Source organism: Protopterus annectens, chromosome 1.part1 (assembly GCF_019279795.1).
Source record: "Protopterus annectens isolate FY-2018-M chromosome 1.part1, PAN1.0, whole genome shotgun sequence".
NCBI lineage: Eukaryota > Metazoa > Chordata > Ceratodontiformes > Protopteridae > Protopterus > Protopterus annectens.
In genome coordinates this window covers 587713287-587733209 of record NC_056726.1, presented here as the reverse complement: position 1 = coordinate 587733209, position 19923 = coordinate 587713287, and positions in this window count along the sequence as shown.

Here is a 19923-nt window from a genome sequence, read left to right as displayed (position 1 = left end):
TCATTATGACAGTACCACTTTGAAGGAATCTGGTTAATGGCCCCATGCAAAACACACGTTCACCTTTACATGTTTAAATGTTGGCTTTACAGCACAGCGACATTCATTCCACAAGGAAAATTATATGTGCTATAGTCGAACTTGAACTGGGTATGCCTTTACGTTAGGCATATGCTCTAACCACTACACTATTGATGTTCTGCTTCATTTATATGTATACCCATGGTTCATAGTTACCCGAACACATGCCTCAACCCTTCACTTACACAGCAGGCTTCCATTCTTCTGCTGGGAAAACCGCAGTACTACACATGCGCCATTCCCTATTCCCTACTGCTCTGGACCCATGCTGCATGTTTACTCAATCCGAGGATATTCAGAACTCCAAAGCTTATAGTCCTGGCACATACATGTGTTTGATTGTCATGGTGTTTATGTGGTCATCCAGGTTTAGGCTTGTCCGACTGGAGACTGGAACAGCCCTTTATCCGTTTGAAAGTCAGAATTAGTACATGAACAAAGTTAGTCCTAATGTTGCCATTCTACCTGTGTTTACAGATGCAGGGGTTTGCCCACCTCTGACCAGCTTGATATGTCGGCACTACATAATACGGGGTGGGCGTTTCTGCTGGTGTTTCCCTGTACATTCATTACGACTACTTTATTGTGACCATATTCATTTATATATATATATATATATATATATATATATATATATATATATATATATAAAATCTGTCTGTACATACATATACACCTACATACCTATTTACATTTCCCATACTGTTGAATATCCTCCGCACATCCCCACTTATGTCTACTTGTACGTGGCTTTACCTCCCTATATCTGATGAACATTATTCTGGGCATCACATAAATTTAGCGGCCCTTGTGTGGCTTCGACCCAGAAATAGACACACCTTAGTCACCGGTTTGACCACTATACCACCCGTGGTACATTCTGCATGGATGGTAGCAAGGATATATGACTTCACTACAGGTATTCAACAGTACTGGCAACAAATGTGATGGTTGGTTGGTGTACATATGTGTACGGACCTCTCAACCACTCAGGGACAAATTTCAACAGTAACAGGAACAAGGCAAGGACAAATCAGGGACAATCACAGACACTTTTAAAATATTAGTACTGTTAACTTGAAACATTGACAGAATCAGAGCATATGCATTAATACTTATTTTCTGAAGTAAAAGATGTCTATTACTCTTAATTATTGTCATTATTCATTCAGTGGAATTCACCCCCTTTCCTCCAAAAGTCACTGGTTTTAGGGGGGATTAAGAGGCTGGCCAGTTATTGTGCGAATGCTCTGACCATTGGTAGGGTTGCCACCTTTTCATGTGGCCAGGATGGGATATATTTGGGACACACCAGATTTTTCAGGCCAACACATAACCACAGTCAGTACAACAGATAGTACTTTTGTTTTATGCCTAAATGTAAGCTTATTGTTGTAGTAGTTTAGCTGCTTCTTCTGTTTTGTTTACTTGCTTATTCTCTTTCTTGTAACATGTAGGTATTTTACATACGGAAATAACTATTGTATGTGACTATTACATAAGATGTGGGACATAATTATGTCCCACGATCGCAGGATATTTTACATTTATAATAGTTTTGGAATGGACACAACTGCCCAGAGGGGGACTGTCCCTCACAATGTGGGACAGGTGGTAACCCTGACCATTGGGCTAGACTTAGCTATTGGTGGCTCGCTAACACAATGCGTTTCCCTTCCATGTGGTATAACTATCGACACTACAATGGAATACGGGCACGGGGTTTTAAATGTCATTTGTTCGAGGAATGGGGACTCAATATTCAGCTGCGTACATTTGTGTTTGCTTCTTATTTTTGTGTTCACAAAACTGTCTTGCATGCTTTGCATACGTTTTAGTATCCACGGACACTGACATGTGTGATTACTATTAGAGGCAGGCTGTACTATTCAGCATTTTAGGTTGCGCGTAAATAGTCGACATGTCCATGCCTCCGTGCGGTGCTTGGACATGCCCCATGCACTCACGCACATTTCCTATGCACATGGAAGTGGCGGCAACACACCTTCGTTAATATGCATATGGCACTACTGCACCATCTCTACACCGCACGGTCGGAACAAGCCTAATGCCATTCTTGCGCCGAGCTTCATGAATCCCAGGGAATGTTTTGGAGGAGGGGTGAAGTTAATGGAAGGCAGGAATCAATCAATGTATGTAATGTTGGATTAATGATTATTAAAGAATATATGTGATATAGAATGTTTGTAACTGAACAAGTTAGCATTGCTTTTATTTTATATAAATGTATGTGTGCCTACGTCTTAAGTGATAATTCAATAAAGGTGGGGAAATATCCTCTCTGATCGAATTATCTGCCACAGCAGTACTAGCTTTCCCACCTCCATTCTCCTCCATCTCTCATGCATTAACTTGTTACAGCCTAGTGGCACCTTCAGGTATTTCTGCAGCTACAGTCTATTGACACTTCCAGGCATCTAATATCATGTGTTTATATTTACATTAATAGCTTAAAACATGCTGCATGCAAGCTATTGAAAGATTTAATCTTAAATCTTACATGATGGACAGCATAACTACAATGACATTTAATCTATGTCTAGTGCTGTTTAAGAGATATTCTTCATAAGGTAATAAATAATGTAATAATCTTCATATTTTACATTAATGTCTCAACAACTTAGTAACAAAGACATAACTACTTAACCTCATATGAAAATTCACAGACAAATGAACAAAATGCCACTGACAATATGTTTGTAGTTTGGGGGGTTACTAGGACACTGAAAGTCATTTACAAGAATATCAGACAATTCATATTTACTGTTTTTATTATGACGTAAAAATCCAGTTTAAGACCTATAATATAATGAATGCTACCACTGGAAAAATTCATTTGTGCTGAACATTTTGCAATTTACATTTTTACTAACCCCTAATGACTCTAGAGATATGAACATCACCATGAACAACTCCCTTTTTCCCATTTTTCTACAGGGGTTTACAATGGAGTGCCAACTGTTGCAATCTCTCCCACTCAATTCAATGCCACTTGCCTACCTTCTGCAGCACTTATGTCTGACTGTTGCAGGTCTTCTCTCGCATAATCCATCCACCTCTTTGCTAGATGCCCTTATTTCCTCCTGCCTTCCTCCTGTCTGTCCCAAATCTTCTTCTTCACCAGATCATCTTCTGCTTCTTTTCATAAGTGCCTGAACCACTGTAATATCTTCCCTTTGACTTTTTCTACAATTGATACTACTTTGGCTTCTGTTCTGATGTCATAATTTCTTCTTCTGTCCCACAGTGTGCATTCTACAAACCATCTCAGGCACTTTATCTTTATAACCTCTAGATTCCGCAACTGCATTTTCTTTAACTGTCCACGTTCCTGTACCATACAGTAGTACTGGTTGTACCACTGTTTTGTACACCTTACTTTTTATTTTCTTTGGCATTGTTCTGTCATGCATTACCCTTGACACTCTGTGCTACATGACTGCAGCCCCTCTGATTCATAGTATTTTGTGATGATCTGAGGTATTGTCAGCCATGCCAAGAGAAGTAGGGCAGTGGATGTGTAACATGCCAGCACAGCTAACTGGAATTTTGTAAAGAATTATATTTCGTTTGTATATCAAACTGATTTGTACCGAAGATTATGTTGAAAATGTATTCGTAAATTTGCTTGTGTTAAAAATGTACCAAATGGTGGATCCTGACTGTATTGTAACTTAATTAAATGTGTATGTTTTAACAGAGGATACTGGAAGAGAAGAGATTAATCTCAGTCCCAGCTAACTTTGAAAAACAATAGTTGAAATTAAATTAGGGCATAAAGATTGTATCTTAAAGTTCTGGTTGCAGCCAATGCCAAAATGCCTGGGAAACCAAGTATTAGGAAGCATTCTTTACTGTCTCTAACTGAGAGCTAATTGCTACTCTGGAATGGTAGAAGTTTGAAATTGTTTTATGACTTGCAGGAGCTGCAGCAGATCTGAGAAAGTTCTGTCTGTGTGTATGGTGACACATAGGCACTACAATCCTGGCAGCTTCTAGTGTTGGTGATAGTGTGACAAACAGAGTCAGATGACCAGATATGATGTCATTCTGTAAGCTATCCCAGAAATAATATTTAGATATTATATTGAGAAGTTTCACAGTCAGTTTTTAGAACCTCACAAATAAGGAAGTCCACATACCAACTTTATTTTTCCTTGCTTTAGTAAGTGAAACAGGTGTGACACAGGGGGATACTACCTGCCATATATCTGGAATTTTGTAAATAATTATATGTCATTTGTGAATATCAACATGATTCATATAAGATGCATGTGTTACAAATGCATTAGAACTCTATGTCTTGCATATATCAAACTAAGTTTGTAGAGATGTGTGTTATAAAGATATTTTATAAAGTGCTTGTGCTTAAAATGTAACCACAGCATGCCCTACTGGAACAGAACAGAAATGTACATGCACTGTTATAACTGTTTAAATGTATATAATCTAACAGTGAAAACTGGAACACAGGAGGTTAACTTCAGTCCAGCAAAACTTCAGAAAAATAGCTGAAATTAAATTACTTTATGGCAGCTAGAGACATAATGTCTGTACTACGGAATATTCTGTATTGTCTTTAAGGTTAAATAATTACAACCTCTGAAAGTATGAAAAATTCAATTGTTTTATGACTTCTGGCATCTTCCAAAGATGTGAGGTCTATGTATTTTCATGGGTAGATGCTAAATAGTGCCAAGCTTCCAGCAGTGGAGGTTTCATCTGGGATAGAATCAAATGGCAAGAAATTATGTCATTCTGCAAGCTATCCCAGCAGCAATATTTGAGATATTAATTTAAAAAGTATGTTAGTGTGACAGAGCATTCTGTATTCTGTCTTAGTCTGACATCAGCAACTAGAAGATACATTCACCACATCTGCCTTGCTCTTAAGTAAGTTAACTAGGGTACAGTAATTCTCTTAGATTCAGTCAGGAATATAGTGAAGCATAATTCAGATTTGTTTTATTTATTTGAGTCTGTCCTGCAATGTTGTTTTAATATTTTGTGGGGTTTTGAACTCTGATGTCACTGTGAATATATACTGAGTATTTTCTTGTGCTTTTATTGTTTATTATTAAATATATTTAAATCTTTCATTGTGGCTGATCATTGTGAGACATATTTAAGTTTTGAAAGTACTAGAATATTTATTTGGTGATACTGTATGGGCCACTACTAATAGCCTTGCTCTTGGTCAAACTACCATTTGTATTAACATTACATAGTAAGATTGGACACCCTTTGTTAAGGCCCTTAAAGCAGCTGAGAAGGAGTTGGCTGGTGGCAGTGATAACTACCTTAGTATCTGGGCAAAAGGGGGCATAGCTAGTAAATCTGTATCAGCCTTTCCCAGGTGTGTGTGTGTGTGTGTGTGTGTGTGTGTGTGTGTGTGTGTGTGTGTGTGTGTGTGTGTGTAAATCAAACCTAAAAGAGTGTGTGTGTCAGTTACTTGGGCAGGGACATGAAGCACTGGTTGGACAGAGTGGGTGCTGGAGGTCTTGGCTTGGCCAATCAGCTGAGATCTCAAATCTATAGCTGTGCCATTGGGAAGTATTACTGGGGATCTGGAGAAAGAGGGAGAAACCAGCCCCAGACTGACGGTACTTTCTATGTGCTCTTAAGTGAAATTGCACTTGATGCAGAGAGCTGCATCTGGAAATACTGTGTGTGTACCTGTCATCCTCCCAGTGTATGTCCCCCACTATTGCCAGTGGTAAGGATTGAGGCTGCTTGATTACTGGTCCAGTGGTGGGTCATCACACCAGGGTATAGTAATTCTTCAGATTAGTGAGAAAAATATAGTGAGAACAGTCAAGTATTTTTTTTTTTGTAACTGGGTGAATCTTTCAAGCTCTTTTATGTTTCATATTTCCTGTGACTGAAACTAATGTTTACTGTAAATAGATATTTAATATTTTCATGTTCTTTTATTATTTATTATTAAATATATCTAAACTTCTCATTGTGCTGGTCCTCTTAGAAGATATTTAAGTTTTGAGAGTATTTGCATATATTTATTTGGTGATAACTCTAGCCACTCCTGAGAAGTAGCTGTTTGGTCAACATTACTATTGGTATTAGTAATAACTTCACTCAGTATAACTGGATACCCCTTTAAAAGGCTTATATTAACTGACTGGTGGCAGTTAATCTACCTTATAGTCTGGCCAAAGCTGTTAGAGCGGGTAATCTGTGCCAGCCTTTCCCAGGTGTGTGTGTGTGCGTGTGTGTGTGTGTGTGTGTGTGTGTGTGTGTGTGTGTGTGTGTGTGTGTGTGTGTGTGTGTGTGTGTGTGTGTGTGTGTGTGAAAATTAAATCTCAAAGAATGTGTGTCAGCTACTTGAAGCAGGGACACGAATCACCGGTTTCACAGAGAGGGTGCTGGAGGACTTGACTTGGACCCTCAGCTGGGGACTTCACTCTGCAGGTATGCCAATGGGGTGCCTTTCTGGGATCTGGGGAGAGACAGCAAGAGAAACCCAGACCCTGGGCTGAATGTGCTCCCTGTGTGCTCTAAATGGAAACTGTGTTTGATGCAGAAAGGTCTGCATCTGGAAATACTGAGTGTAACCATTTGTATTGCAAATGAATGTCCTTCTCTGGTGTCAGTGGTGAGTATTCAGGCTCCTTGATTACTGGCTCCGAGTGGGGACATAACATTGTAATTATGTTATTTGGCACTATATTTATAAATATAGTAAAATTTTAAGAAGTGTCACTGTTCCAGTGCATAGCCAAGAACGACTGAACTACATTTTTTATTTGTTAATAAGGTAGGCTTACTTAGCAAAAATGTATCTTCCTGGGTAATTGGAGAACAATACTTAGTCAATTAACTTGGTCAGAGTCATATATGATTTGTAAATAGAGACTGAGTGAAACAAACTCTGGATTGTAAGATAGTGGAACACAACAGTTTTTCAAAGCTGCATTCCTTGGTTCATATTTTTTGAGATAAGGCAATTTATTTTCTATTACTTCAGAACAGATGCAGGTAATAAGCAGTATGTACTTCAAGTGGAGGGCTGGTCTTCACTTAAAAAAATGTTTCACTTAGTAAATGAAAAGTGGCAAGAAGTGTAGGATTTGTTGCTTATATAACAGGTTTTGTACTACATTCTATAATGGGGTTAGGGAGTTTTAAATATAGCAAGCAAGTAAAGCAACTGTCTCTTTAAGATCTTGAAAATATGTTGATAGGTATTATTTGCAGAGTCTGTCTTGAAATTTAATGTAGGATGTGTGAAATTGGTTACCGTTTCTTAAAGTTATTGAAGAGAAAGTACTATTTCAGGTGCTAATACAACACGTTAGTATATTAATATAGGTCTTCTTTTACCAGTTTCATGGGAATTTTCCAAAGTAGAATTTCTTTTTACAGATATGTGCTTCTGACTCTTTGGTGTGCTTTGGGTGTATGTGTGTGTGCCCATGTGTATACATGTGCACATGCAAAGGCCCATGTAACCCATGGGAAAATGTGGCTAATGATTAAATTGCGCCATGTAATTAGGAAGAATAGCTCTGAGATGTTTCAAGAATCTATACTAATTTACATTTGAAAGCAACTAATTTCATTAGCAAGTGTAGTAGAATCATTGTGTGTATATACATCTTGATATGTGTTCTATGAAATATTGTTTTCAATTTGGCAAATAGTATGATAAGCACAAACTAATATAATTCAGCAGGGATTACGTCTGACATTTAAAAAATCTAAAAGAATTGATGATTTACTGAGTTAGCAGGTGTTAATAAGCTTTGTATATCGTATAAATATGATTTACTGTGGAAGTGCACAGTTAAGCTATACTTGTAAGGCAGTGTATGAATTTGTCTCCATAAAAGTTTTATAGTTTGGTTATGAGATATTGAATAGAGAAATGAATGTTTCATTTATCACACAAAGCAGAGTCATACTTTTTTGTGCTTTGTCCCGGAAACAGTACTGATGGACAAATTTGACTGCCTGAACCTCAACTCCCAGAAATTCAATTCCTTGAAAATGTCAGCATCTGCACTGAAAGGCATTGCCTGGAAATCATTCAAGCACTAACTGCCATTTCCTAGGGTTTGATCACCTTTCTCTGACAGTGTGACCATTGAGTTGATTATAATACTTGGAGGGGAGATTCACGGAGTGCTTGCCCCTCCTCCTGCAATAACAAACAAACAGGCAAACTGAAAACAGTGTTTACAGGGATTTTGTTGTTGTCGTTGTTGTTAGGGAGCTGTGTTCAGGAAGTTAACATTTCAGCAGACTGCCATTTGTCCACTCATAGTAGAAGCTTTTGTCCAATTTTGCTGTGGCTTAAATATAATGATATAGTTGTGGGTGAATTCTTAATCCATCCAGATAGCAGTTAAACATATTCATAACCATGGCAATACAGCTATAATTTTTAACTTGTTATACAATCATTAGTGTAACTGCTGTTAAAATTCAGCAGTATTATGCAAATAACCTTATTATCAGCTGCACTATTATAGTTTTGCTATTCTCTAATTTTGAAGGTGCTAGGTAAGTACCTAATACAAGCTTCAACTGTCTTGTTTTCTTTTGTGATTATTTTATGCTAGTGCATGTGGCAGACACTTAAGGTAATAGTAGTAAGTAGAACTCCCAACAAGTGCTTCTTATCTATTCACATAAAGTGCTTTAATCACTACATATCTAGCATACTTTATACAGGTGACCAAACAGATAGGAAACTATGTAGACTTTTTATGTTTTATTTTGTACCTAAACAAACTAAGACTACATGTACCTAAACAAAGACTGTATATATATATATATATATATATATATATATATATATATATATATATATATACACACACACACACACACACACACACACACACACACACACACACACACACACACACATGCACACACACACACACACATATATATATATATATATATATATATATATATATATATATATTTCTTGTGTTATTAGTTTTTTGAATGTTTACTTTTTGTATGTACTGTTTGTTTTGTGTGTTTGATTGGATGTATTGATGTTAATATCTGAAAATTCAATTAAAGAGATTTTGGGAAAAAAAGACTACATGTACTATGTAAGTATAACAGTCAGTACAAAGGAATTCACCATTATGATGTTTGCTTTTTTGTATTCCTTGACACTGCTCAATGCTTTGTACTACAGAATGATTCAGAGCCAGTGTACACTCTCAAGCTTATTTATTCAGACTGTATTTAAGGCATGTCTGGTTTCCATGGAGATCCACTGGGTTTCTATAAATATTAATATTGTTAGTTTGCAGGGTGCAAAAAAAGTTAATAATTAAAGTGTGACAGTATCTGCTAGAAAGTCAGCTGCTGTTTCAGAGTTGTATTCATTTAACTTTAATCTTATAATACAAAATTCCAGCAATGAACTTGGTCCACAGTTTCCATCTATCTTATAGGATGCAGCAAATTAAAGCAGCGTTTATTGCACAATAAGTATATGCAGCAAAACAAGAAATATTCCAAATATATAACAAATAAATATTTCGGATATGAATGGCTAATGAAATATCTATATCTTGAGAAGTAATATTTGACTGGTGCAATTAAGGAAGTATGAATTCATTAAATATGCAGTCTTCATGATTATTTATTTTATTTATTAACTGTGTTCACTCTGAAGCTGGTTTGATCAAAATGCATGGGCTTTTTTAGCACGTGGTTCATGCTTAAAAAATTGTCAGGCAGTACTTTGAATGATTCATCATCTAATCAAACTGCAGCTTCTGTTGAAAAATTCATGGCTTCCCTCTCTGAGTCAGAAGGAGATGAATATTTATTTAATTTGCTATGCTTCAGCTATTATAATGCTCATAACAAAAAGATGAAATAGTAAATAGGTAAATAATAATGAATGCAGAGACTTTATGGTATTAACAGAAATATTGTTGATTGGGAACTAAAGGGCACTGATATTGAAAGCTATAGAAGATTGATTAGCTTTAGTTACAACAGACAGGGTGGACAATTGTATACGTGAAGAGAAAAGTATGTGTAAAAAGTGTTGAACTGTTTCAGTGAAAGACACTGGGTGGTAGTCATAGGTTCATAGGTTCATAGGTAGGTACTAGGCTATTGGCCCTAGGGCCTATATAAGCCTAGCCAAAGGTAGCCTGGCTTTCGCCACCCAAGAAAATTATTTTCCTGTGCCACTGTCGAGCAGAGCCACAGAAGTGATCCCTGGGGTGAATTTCCTTTCTCCCAGCCAATCATCAAGATTTTTCTTGAGCAGTGCTAATGAGGAGCTTTGTTTGATATAGCTAGATAGTTTGTTCCAGAGTATGGGAAGTCTCTGGGACAGGAATCTATCCCTCCAGCATATTCTGTTTATTGTGGTGACAAGGTTTAGGTCCCTGGAGCATGTAGCTCATAGGGATTGGGATTTCTTTAAGTGGAGCATGTCTAAAAGCTTTGGGTGTGACATAGCTTTCTGTGTTGGGCAGAGATCGCCTCTGAGTAGGTGATATGCAATGGAGTAAAGCTGCAGGTTTTTGAGATGGTCTGCATAGGGCATCTCTTTGAGGCCGGTAATCCTCTTTGTGAGGTATTTCTGTGGCCTTTCCAGTTGTTGTAGATGTCTTGTGAAGGTACATACCAAAAGGGGCATTGTACTCTATAATGGGTCTAATGAGTGACGAGTAGAGGGGAACAATGACCACTTTTTTCTTGGATGAGAAACCTTTTGTGATGAGGTGTGCCACATAGAAGGATTTCCTGACTACTGTGGCGATGTGATTATCAAAGGAGAGACTACTGTCCACCTGTGTCCCAAGGTCTCTTATCACACTTTCGGTGTTAAGTAGACTACCACCTATGTGGTAGTTCATGGGTACTGAGTTTTTACCAAAAGGAATGACAATGCACTTTTTGGCATTGAGTTTGAGGCCATGGCTTTGACACCAGGCATCTGTCTCAGCAAGGCCCTTTTGTAAGATGTCCACATCTTTTGGAGTTTTGATTATGGCTCCTAGTTTGCAGTCATCTGCAAACTTCATTAGCCAAAGACCTTCTGTGTTGGCCTGTGCTCAGAGAAGTAGATACCAAACAGGAGAGGACCCAGGACTGAACCCTGTGGTACTCCACTTGTCACTGGTCTGAAGCTGGATTTGGAGTCTGCTACTTTCACAGTGTGGGTTCTGTCAGTGAGCCAGTTGGCAACCCATCTTGTGACATAGGGATTTATACCTAGTTTAGTGAGTTTATCAATAATTCCAGAGTGGGGGGATGGTGTAAAAAATCTTGGCGAGATCTAGATAGGCTGTGTGAACCATCTTACCCTCATCTACGGCTTTGGTGACTGCTTCAAAGAAGTATATCAGGTTTAGGAGACATGATCTGCCTTTTACAAACCCGAACTGGGTGGGGTCCTGAGTTTGGAGATTACCAATGTCATTGTTTATAAGTTCCATGATGATACGTTCCATAGCCTTGCAGACCAGGCTCGTTAGGCTAATTGGGCAGTAGTTTCCGGGGTCTGTGGTGGCTTCCCCTTTGTGAAGTGGGATAACTGTTGCTGTGCACCATTCAGTGGGCACATAGCCTGAGGTGAGGCTATGATTGAACATGGTACTTAGGTGGGGTGCCAGCTCGTTCTGTAGTTCATGTAGAACACAGCTTGGGATGTTGTCAGGTCCCATGGATGCTGTGTTCTTGGCTTTGGATAGTGTGTTTTTTACCTGTGCAGCCATGATTACAGGAACTTTGCATTCTTCTGGTATAGAGATGGGCCCTTTAGGGGATGACACAGGGGTAAAGTTAGCACTGAACCTATCTGCCAGGATGTTGGCAATATCCGTTGGTTCTGTATATTTAGTGCCATTGTGCTGTAACTCAGAGCAGATCTGAGTGTTGCCTTTGAGATTCTTGACATAGCTATAGAATGCTTTGTGGTTGTCTTTAGAGTCAGTGGCGATTTCGTTTTCATAACTAGCTTTGGAGGATTTATGAGGAATCTCAGCTTCTTACTGAAGCTGACCAGGGAGTTTCTCCAATCATGGGATTTTACTCTTTTTTGCAACAGTTTCTTTCTTCTGTTGTAGAGTTTGTTCATGGCAGGGGACCACCAGATTGGCTTCCTTTTTTTGGAGGATAGCATCTTGGTTCTGTTAGGGATTGCATGGTCAATGCACTCATGTAAGTGCTTATAAAGTGCATTTGTGTAGGATTCAGCAGTCATACCTCTATTGTCCGTCAGCATGGGTGTCGTGAAGTTTGCCACTTCTGTCTTAAGAAGTGTGAAGTTGGCTTTGGAGAAATTTTTTACTGTCGTTTCCCTAATGGGGGGTGGGGGAGGGATGTGGATGTCTAGGGTGATTAGCTTATGGTCGGATCTGAGCAACAAGGAATTGACCTCTGGTGTGGAGCACCAGTTGCCCATGTTGGTAATAACCAGGTCTAGGATATTGCTGCCTTGGTGGGGGTGTGGATAAGTTGATCCATGGCAGTGGAATTTATGAATTCCAGAAAATGTTGAGCACAAGAGTTGGTACACGAGCAGTTTTCCCAGTTAATGGTAGGGTAGTTGAAATCGCCCATTATTAGGGTGTTAGGTTGTACCCTAATATTTTCCAGTGTATTAAGAAATGAGGAGTTGGAATCCTGGGGCATGGTGGGGGATCTGTAGCAAGCTACAATTTGGATTGCGGTCTTTCCCAGAGTTTGTTGCACTTGGATAATCTCGGAAGCATTATGCTGAGCAACTAGCCTGGAGGTGTGGATATCCTTAATGAATATGGACCTTTAGTATTTCGGTCCAGGTTAGGTGGCCAAAAGGTGTGGTATGAATTATAGCCTGGTAATGCAGGGGTACTCTCTGGAGCCTTCAACCAGGCCTCTGTCACTGCACAGATGTCGATGTTCTCCATTTTAAGGAGTGCCTCGAGAGAGTGCATTTTGAGGTTTAGACTTCTAGCATTGAGTAGCAATACCCTCAGATTCTTCTTGCCTGTACCTGTTAGGGTGGTGAATTTGTCATTTGAACCTTGCCTAAAAAAGGAACTATAGGGGTGGCTAGAGCCTTAGCCAGTATCCGGAATCCCAGGGGCGACAGGTGCCGGCCATCTCTGGCAAAGTATTGTGGCTTGTCGATCATGTCATCCCAGGCAGACAGGTACTGGATCCCCTTAAAATGACACCAGTAACTTAGCCAATTGTTGAAGTCAATCATTTTGTCCTTGTACAGTGGTGTCATTCTGGGTGATGGCAGGATGCTACTCAAGGCTAGGGTCATACCTGCCTGGGCTACAAGATCGGACAGCTCCTCCATGTCCCTTTTCATGTAGTCCAAGGAGGTACATCTCAGGTCATTCACACCAACATGGACAATGACAGAGTCATATTTGTACTTGTTGTGGAGTGACCTGAGTGCATGTGTTATGTGGTGGATCCTGGCACCCGGCACACAGCTGACAGTAACTTTCTCCTTGTTTAGTCTGGTGAGTGGAACATCAGTGTGCCTGACTATAGAGTCACCTATGACTAGAGTGTTGGGTACGTTGTTATGCCTTATGGGCTGTGGTTGAGTGGCACACTGAGTTTGTGGGCTATGTGTCATTTGGGTTGTGTTGAGGGGTGGAGGTTGGTTGTGTTTCTGCTTTGGAGGTCCCTGTTGCTTGGGCAGGGTTTTACTGAGAGCCTCCACGAATGTAGGTGTGTGGTTTGTGTTTCTATGTGTGTGTTTTGGTGGTGTAGGTTTTGATGGACTATGATCTGAGTGTGGTGTGGTGCAAGTGTTTACCTTCTCCTCTTGACTGTCTAGTCCAGTCTTGGGTGAAGAGAGCTTTGCTTCCAGTTTGGCTATATAAGTGCATCTCTCACAGGTTGTAGTGTTAGGTGGTAGGAGGAGAGGGTTGTCTGTGTACATGAGGCAATTACTGCATTGCCCCAAGATGCCCAGATTCATCAGGTAGACAAGAGAAAACACTGGGGGCTGACCCTTAGACATGCTTGGATAGGTGCTTATTTGTTAAGTACTAGAAACTGTTTTCCTCCAGACAGTGAGGAAAGTTGAGTGCTGTGGTAATTTGTAGCTTATTTAGTGCTTACAATAAGTTTTGAACAAGTGCTGTAACAAAAACTGTCTAGTTCTAAGAAACAAAATTAAGCTAGAAGGCTTCCTTTCAACACATAAAGTATTGGGCCCTAGAAGCCTACAAATAGTCCTGGACACAGCAAATCTATATCCAGGCTAGACTACACACAGGAAAGGCAGGAAACAAGCTTAGAAAAAGTTTTTTTTTTTTAGTGGAAAGAGCGAAAGGAGTAGCAGAAACTAAGCTGATTGGCCTTCTCAAATGTTCTCCCTGTACTGGGTAGAATGAGGTAATGACACTAGACTGGGAGGAGGGTCCCAGATCAAAGATCAAATTTACACTAGGGGCGGACAACTGCAAAGCCATCAACTATAAAAACACTATACCAACAGTGAGGGAGGGTGGGGAAACAAACTGCAGAAATGTTTCTCACAGCTGAAAATCAACAGTGAGCCTTTAAATGAAAGTTTTATACAGCTAAAGGAGCCTCTAGAAAAAAGAGTTTAACTGCAACAAGTTATCAGAAACAAACAACCCAACAAATGCTTAATAAAAGTGGACAATTTCCAGTTAAAACCTCACAAACAGTGAAACTAGCTAGAAAAATACACAGTACACAGAGTGCTATAAATAACAAAGAAATAAAGAACAAAATAAACAAAAAAACAGGATACTTAATGTTATATATTATAGCTGCGAGTCTGCTGAGTGTCCTTCCTTCGATTAGCTCAGTGTAAAATGGCAGAACATTCAAAACTGAGCTTCTTAGGTAACAGAAAGTTGAAACCTGAGACAGCTTTTAAGAAAGAAATCTCAAAAGAACCAATGAGGTGCTTAGTCTAAGCTGTAGTCCAGGTGACCTCAGTCAGCCAATGACCTCAAACAATTCTCTCTCACTGAAATGCCTGATGGCTTTAGCTAAACCAAGATGCCCCTGAATATGTGCTCAGACACACAGCCTCCACAAACACTAGGCCAAAATACAAGCCTGAATATGGAAATGCTACAAATATCCCCACTACTTAGAAACAAACTGCAGAAATGTTTCTCACAGCTGAAAAGCAGCAGTGAGCCTTTAATTGAAAGTTTTAAACAGCTAAAGAAGCCTCTAGAAAAAAGAGTTTAACTGCAACAAGTTATCAGAAACAAACAACCCAACAGATGCTTAATAAAAGTGGACAATTTCCAGTTAATACCTCACACACAGTGAAACTAGCTAGAAAAATACACAGTACACAAAGTGCTATAAATAACAAAGAAATAAAGAACAAAATAAACAAAAAACAGGATACTTAATGTTATATATTATAGCTCCGAGTTTGCTGAGTGTCCTTCCTTCGATTAACTCAGTGTAAAATGGCAGAACACTCACAACTGAACTTCTTAGGTAACAGAAAGTTGAAACCTGAGTCAGCTTTTAAAAAAGAAATCTCAAAAGAACCAATGAGGTGCTTAGTCTAAGCTGTAGTCCAGGTGACCTCAAGTCAGCCAATGACCTCAAACAATTCTCTCTCACTGAAATGCCTGATGGCTTTGGCTAAACCAAGATGTCCCTGAATATGTGCTCAGACACGCCTCCACAAACACTAGGCCCAAATACAAGCCTGAATATGGAAATGCTACAAATATTCCCACTACTTAGAAACAAACTGCAGAAATGTTTCTCACAGCTGAAAAGCAACAGTGAGCCTTTAAATGAAAGTCCTGAGGTTTGCACTTAGCTTGCAGTTATCCATGAAGAGTGCCACTACACCTATATGCTGAGTCAGTAATCACAGGTTATTCCCACTGAATAAGTAAATGAAAGGGTGTTTAAAAAAACATACCTTCTCATGGCAAAAGTGTAAAGAGGCTTAGTATGAGCAAAGTACTACATGGAATCTATAGTGTTTACTTGCTTTCATATGTTTTCAGATGTTGTGCAGAATGCAGCTATGGACAAGCATGCTTGAAGTAGTTAAGTCAAGCAGCAGAGACCACAGCTTTTATTATTAGGTTTTACAAAAATGTAAAGGGGTTTTATATGTTTTACATAGGGGTACCCTTATGTGGACACCCTGTTGTTTTCTTTAAAGAGTGGAAAGGGGAAGATAGGAAAGACTGAAAAAGTTAAGACATAACACAGACATAAACACAGAAGGAGCATATCAAGAGGTTGTGGTGGAGAAGGTGGACAGGAGGGGTACTATATTTTTGGTGAGAGACAGACTCCCTATTTTTCAAATTTTTTATGTAAGATGGTAGTTTGGTGGGAAGTAAGTTTGAGTTTGTAGGACACAGGAATGTGAAAAGGTGGAAGGAAAGGAGGGAGGTGAAGAGGATTTGAGCTCAGGAGGAATCCCTGGTCCACAGGACCTCAAACATATCCACTTCCTGATGGCATTGCAGTAGAATACCGCCATGTTGAGGGGGCTTGGTCCATGGTGGAGCAGTGGTCAGCACTGACCAGGGAAACGAGTCTTCACCATACTGAACAGCATCCTGGACTGACTGAATGTGTCTCTACACTACCTGCTCCACCACATCTTCAATCAAATCCTGGAGCCCATGGTCTGTGGGTTTTGCCATGCTGTGCCATGTGCTATCATGTCTACATGGCTGGTGCAACTACCTCAACTCTGTGAGGACATCCCTGGGCAGGCAGAGGATGAACACTCCCTGACCTGGGAGGAACACAGATGAGCTGCTCCTAAGAATTCTAGATCTGTGGAAAAATGAACAGAGATGGGAGAGAGAAAAAAATAAAGAAATACAAAGGAATGCATAATTAAAACAAGAAAAAGAAAAAGAGAGAGGCAGGGTAGGGAGACAAACAAAAATGGAGACAATAAATTCAGTCATAATGTCATAAATCACTGAAATCTTTATTAACAGTTTTTTTTATTTTCATTAAAACTTTTTTCAAATAAAGAACAATTCTGGGAAATGGTTCTGGAAACATGTGAACAGTCAGTACATTACTATGGAGGAGTGATGATTTTAACATCTGCAGTCTACTCATACTGATGACATATACTGGTATAACATAAGAACTGTTAGAACACTTGCCATTTTAGGATGAAATGGGTTTGCTGCAGATCTGTACTTAAAGCACTCTACTTTTACTATCCTGTGTATGAATTACTTATGCATTTATAGTTACAAAATAAATAAGAAGAATAAGAATAAGAAATATAAAAAATCATTTATTTCTTAAATTTTTATTTATAAATGTATTTATTTATATTGGCATATTCATGAGTACTTTCATTAAGTTTTTATGTCTCCTGCTCTCCTGATCTTAATTATAATTAATCTTCAATTAAGCTGCAAATAGAACATATAAAGCATAGTTGCCTAACTATTTCATGTGTATTTTACAATATTTCTGATATGATTGTGTTTGCTATTCAGAAAGACAGTTAAGTTATTGTTGCACTTGTTTAACATATATGATTACTTCTGTACATATTTATATTGATTTTTGCTATATACTTCCATTTACTAAACTGGAAAACAACAAAGCACAACATTTTATGCATTCATTGTAATTAACACATCTGTACTAATCAGTATTTCTTCTTCAATGCAGGTTGAACTACAAGGACTCTATGACTTCCATCCAATTTGAGTCTCTGTACAGCTTGTCTGTGAGTGGAGTTGGGATTTTATGCAACTTTTTTAACAATTCATTTGTAATTTCTGCTTTCCATTATGCCTTACATGCCCTACTTGCAGTTTTAAGTAATATGTAAGCAACAAACTTTTACTTTTTCCTTGGAGATACAGAAGCTGTGCACACATAAAAATATACCAAATTAAATTTGTATGAAATCAAACATATTTACTTTTACTCAATGGATGCACTCTAAATATTTCATTACAGTCTGTGTTTTTAAATTTGTTGCTTAATAAATGTAAGTATATAATGGGATTAAGAAAAAATGCATACAGAAATAATGAAACCATGCATTTCTCAACTTCATCTGTGATGGTCATTTACATGCAACTTTACCCCTTACCCCACCCTCCATCTCTGCTCTAATTGTGGTGTGGCAGCTAACAGAGTTCAGACACTTTGTATGTGCAGCTAGTATTTAGGAAGAAATTACTTTATTATACAATTATTATAATAATAATTATTTAGTTGCCTATACAAACCATATATTTTGTTTCTAACAATTTATTGACTGTGGTATAGCTAATTACTAAAATAATAATACATTGCAAATATGTTAAATATATACATTTTATATATATATATATATATATATATATATATATATATATATATATATATATATATATATATTATATATATATACAGTTTACTATTATTTCACAATGTGACATCAATCGATTTTCACTAGTGCGAAACTGCAGTTTTGTACTATGAAAAATCAAATGCCACACTGTTGAAACCTCCAACAGTGAATGCCAAACAACATTTGCTGTTGTGAGTTTTAGCAGTGTGATGCAGATCACACTATAGTGAGGATCGGGAAATGTACTCTTTCCCTCAGTGTAGTGTGATCCCAGAGTTATATATATATATATATATATATATATATATATATATATATATATATATATATATATATAGCAGGGGGTGTGGGGGGCAGGGAGGTTTGCCCCCACTGCAAGCACGTTGTTTACTGTGCAACATACACTGATGCTGTTCTCAGAAGTGTGGTGACTGTTTGAAAATGTTGAAGTCAACACTTACCATCAGCAGACTTCGAGTTTTTTTTCTGTTTGTTGTTTTGCATTTTGTGATTTAATTTCGGAATAATCACGATTTGCTGTTGTATAATTCGGGGAAATAATAGTAGACCATAAACACACAAATATACATATATACATATATACATAAATGCATATATAGATATATAGATCTATATTTTTATATATACACATACACACATTCACACACATGGAAAATATTATTAAGTATACTCATGCAGATTTGCATCTGTGTTTTACATTTACACATACACATGTATACTTACATATATTTCTTTTCTCATGCAAATATATACACACACATATGGGTACAGCTACTCAAGTTGTCATCATATGTGCCATGCTACACAATATGATCCTGAGGAAACAGCTGCAGCAGGAACAGCATGGGGAAGGGCCACACAACCCCCCCCCCCACCATTGCCAAGGCCTGCACAGGCACAAAGTGACTCGGAGGAGGAACAACCTGAGCCTACCACATTAGGCAGAAGGAGGTGTGCCCAGTATGCCCTGGCCTTGACAAGGAGGCAATGCATAGCACATACACTGACACAGGAGGAACCCAGGGAATAACACCTCTCTCTGACTCACACATACAGGAAAAGGGATGCCAAACATGACACTACCTGTGCTCAACCATATGTAGAGAGTGAACTATGTGCATCCAACATAGGCAACCCTCCAGCACCATCCTCAATACTGGAATACCCCCAAGGTAAGTCACTCTCCTTACCAATCACCGACTGAAGTAGTAGGTGTTGTTACCTGTATCTATGGTATGGATGTGAGCATGCAAGGGAATCAGGTGGCTGAATGAGATGCCAGCAGATAGTAGACACCTATAGTGGCAGCATGAGATCTGTAACAAATACTGGTGTCACCATAGTAGCCAATACTACACATGGTGAAAAAACCCACTGCAGGAAATGTGCTGGGCCACATGTGTGCCCATATGACACACACACATGCCAGTCAGGGAGGTTCACATACCCAACAACAGTCTCAGCCAGCAGGACAGGTGTAGACA